Source organism: Fomitiporia mediterranea (assembly GCF_000271605.1).
Source record: "Fomitiporia mediterranea MF3/22 unplaced genomic scaffold FOMMEscaffold_2, whole genome shotgun sequence".
Lineage (NCBI taxonomy): Eukaryota > Fungi > Basidiomycota > Agaricomycetes > Hymenochaetales > Hymenochaetaceae > Fomitiporia > Fomitiporia mediterranea.
Genome location: NW_006760387.1, coordinates 2,287,642 through 2,291,750, shown reverse-complemented (window position 1 = coordinate 2,291,750; position 4,109 = coordinate 2,287,642).

Below are 4,109 nucleotides of genomic sequence, written 5' to 3'. Positions count from 1 at the left end.
TACAAACTATTTCAAGCTGTCTTGTCCCATATCCTCTTACAGCCTGAAATTCTCAAGGTATACAGCTCTAGTATTCTATTTGACTGCTTGGATGGAAAATTATACAGGCTCTTCCTAAGGTTTGCTTTTTACTCAGCAGACTACCCTGAGAAGTATGTCTTGTATCTATTTGCTATCTTCTTGTTTGTATGTACTACAATCTTCACCTCAATTTATGTAAGGATAACTGAACATTGCTACAGGATGCTCATTACTAGCTTACATGTTTTAGGCAAATTCTCAAGCCCTACAGATATTACACTAACCAAATTCAACCATATACTTGGTACCAGAGCTAATCAACAAAGACAAACTTGTAAACATATTGATGATACAGTACAGTAAGAGAAGATTTCTAGGGCACAATAGTGGATTTTTCAATTAGGGAAGCCTGTAGAATCCACCTGGATAAAAAATCTCCTTAAGGACAGATCCCTCATACTAGTTAATGTAAGTGAACTGTTGCTATCCAGGCAATGCTCCTCATTACTCACTTATCTTATTTTTATAGAATACTTTTTCTGTGCTTTGCAAGCATGGATTCAATTTCTTTGACTTATTTGTCCCAGACCCTATGTATGAATTTGAGCTGAGGGTCTGGAAAGCAATATTTACCTACCTCTTACACATTCTTTTTGTGTAGGGAGGAGAGAGCATACTAATGCTTAATAGGAGGTAAGCATCTATGTTACAGCCTCATCAATTGCCTTACTGTTGTCTATTTAGATATATTCATTATATTTTAGGTATTACTGTACTCCTACATTCAGAATGGATACAATCTGGCGATTTTCCAGAAATATGTCTACAATGAAAAACATTATAGTCAGAGACTTCAAAGATATTCTACAGGTAAGTGCCTCCCTCAAGACTATTAATATATATACACTATAATAGAATGTGTATTACCTAGTGTACCATACCAGCCTTTGAGGATTTACTACTAAAGAAATATAATAAAGTGGTCCTTGACCTTTTATTCATCTTAGCAACCTGGCATGCACTTGCAAAGCTCCACATTCATACAGAGACTATGGTTTGGTTCCTTGAGGAGACAATAACATTGCTGGGATACTAGGTACAATGCTTCAAGAAGACTGTATACTCAGTCTACAATACATACAAACTTCTAAAGGAGATTGCTACTCAAGGACATTGTCAAGCTGCCCTACTCAATAAGGGTAAGGCAAAGGGACTGGACACAAAAACAATCAGATCTAGTGTGAAAACTAAAACACTCAACATTAATACACTGAAATTTTATTCTCTTAGTACATATACTTCTACCATTTGTTGATTTGGTACAACTGATTTATACAGTACACAAATTGTTAAGTGTCTACTTCACAATACACTCTCTATACTTATCTTGATTGTGTATCTTCACAGGGGGAGTCTTAGCATAGAAGACTCAAATACATGTATGCTAGGACAAACAAGCAAGATGCTACAAAGGCAGTTTCACAACTAGAGGGTAGGACCTGTAAGATACATAAGATTAATTCTTGTATCAGCCTTAATGATGGATCTGAGGATCCTATCAAGCTAAGGGATCTTGAAGTCCATTATAACATGGTAGTATTAAAAAAGGATTCTATCTATCTTTATTAGTGGCTTTCAGATAATGATTCTGACCCAGCTTTACAGGTGAGTACATTATTGGTCTCCTCTTTCTATTTCACATATACAAGTGCTAATACATTACACACTTGCTAGAATTTCCTGCTGAGTCTTTACAGGCACCTGCTTGGATGCATTCTCTCAAGACAGGAAGACAAGACCTTCACTACAGACAAGCTATGTAGCCTCTACATAAAAAATGACAAGCTTTTCTGTCTCAAGGTGCTATGTATCAATTACACAACCTACAATGTCAGGAGAGCCTAAGATTCACTCAATCCACAGACACATACTGATATTATGTTGCTATTGGATAACACCAAACATCCCTACATTTACACTCGAATAATCAGACTTTTTCATGTGGAGGTCAGCTATATGAGTCTAGGGGCCAACCCTAACTTCCAAAACTTTAATTGGCTCAATTTTGCTTAGGTTTGCTAGATGAAAGTCAATGAGAATGGCTCATTTGTTGAGAGACAACTCCCTCAATTGCAATTCTATTGTCATACAGATCCTAGTACCTTTGGATTCATTGACCCAGACCTTATTCTTTGAGGTACTCATCTAATCCTACAATTCTCTAAGAGTACTGTCCAGACACTCTTGCCTCCATCCCTTGCTTGCCAACCTAAAGATAAGAACAAAGATTACAAATTTTACTTTGTAAATGTGTAAGCATATTGTTAAGGCTTTCAAACTTGGAACATATTAATGCTGAGTCATTTTTGATCCAATTTACTACAGATTCATCAATAGGGACATGTTCATACACTATTGAGGTAGAGGAATTGGACACAAAAGTATGTGGCATTTAAATAGCTACCTACTACATAACACACTACAAGAACAAAACAATGACAAGATGGATGGTGAAGTATTGGAAGAGGAGGAGGAGACTGATAGTAATGATGAGGATCTTGAAAGCAAAGAACAGAACAATGAGGAAGGCAAATCAGACAGTTATACAGACCTGTAGTGAATATTAGATGTGCCATTTACATGTAAGGTAATTTTGTGGTCATACACAGCAAATGACAATCTGTTGATCATCTGTACAACTGTTTTTGCTAATCAAATATGGTACTGTGAGTATTCTACTGGGCTGATTCCTTGTTACCATCTTACTAACATTTGTAGTGAGCAAAATGAATCTTCTTTTAATGGGTGCTATCTATGCCTCTATCTTGGCTCAGTTTGCACTAACTGTAGTGTTCTTCAGAGTAATCCTTGACTTCACCACTATCACACAGTTTCTCACAGTTTGCAGGATAGAGAGTGTTACATGTGTTACTACTGTTTTTACAGATTCTTTCATTACTGTCACCATACTCTATTTGCTGCATCATATGTCTGTTAGTAATCTTCAATACACTGCTGCTGCCTGATTCAAGCATATACAGAATTTGCAAGGTTGTTTAGAGACTCAGAACAATAAGGATAGCTATTAGGTTGAAGTTTGCAAGCAGTACAGCATAACTCAACAGTTTCATCAAGGTCTTCTGGCTGTTCACACTGCTTGTATCTCTTACTTTGTTATCTTACTTACTTTATTGTCTCTTACAGTACTCTCCAGACACACTTTCACCTGGGCTTGGCTCTGTAATGAGTAGTAACAACTCTCAATCCCCTGTCAATAATCTGCTCAACATTAACTTTAATAAACTCACCAAGTACCATTTGCAGCCTCACACAGTACTCTCTAGACACACTTTTACTCAGACTTGGCTCTATAACAAGTAGCAACAACTCTCAATCCCCTGTTAATAATTTGCTCAACATTGACTTTGATAACATACTCACATTCCTTTTGCTTTACAGTTGCACACACATACTCCTGACAACTTGCATTCACAATTACCTTCAGTAAGTCCCTTCCCTCACTTGCATTTGACCTGAGATCTCTAGACTTACTTCTTATCTTACACAACACTCTCCACACCTGCCCCCCCTCTGTTTTTTGAGCCAATCCAGACACATACAAAACAAAGGATGTAAAACATGTGTCCTGTAAGGCTGGCACTAATAAAATTCTGGGAGTGCTTAGGGAAGCACTCCCAGATTGTTATAGCTGTATTAAAACAGCTAAAATTGTGTAAGTTCTTATATTTTTTACTTTTTTCTACTACTAACATTATTATTATTATTATTAGGGGTGGTATTCATGAGTCAGGTAATGACAATACCCTACACCTTCTAATAAGATGTTTTAGGAAGAAGAAATTGGTAGGATCTATACACCTGCCTTTTGTTAATAATGTGAGTTTTTTTTACCTTTGTCTTGTCTTTCTTTGCTAATATTATCTTAAGGAATTCAATTTCAAGGGGGCAACTATTGGTTACAAGACAGCTAAAAAAATTGTAATTAAAAAGATCTTGTAATATTTTCTTTTGCTTTGTATTTTATTTACATCTGTTATACTTCTATAACACACACATTACAAACTAGT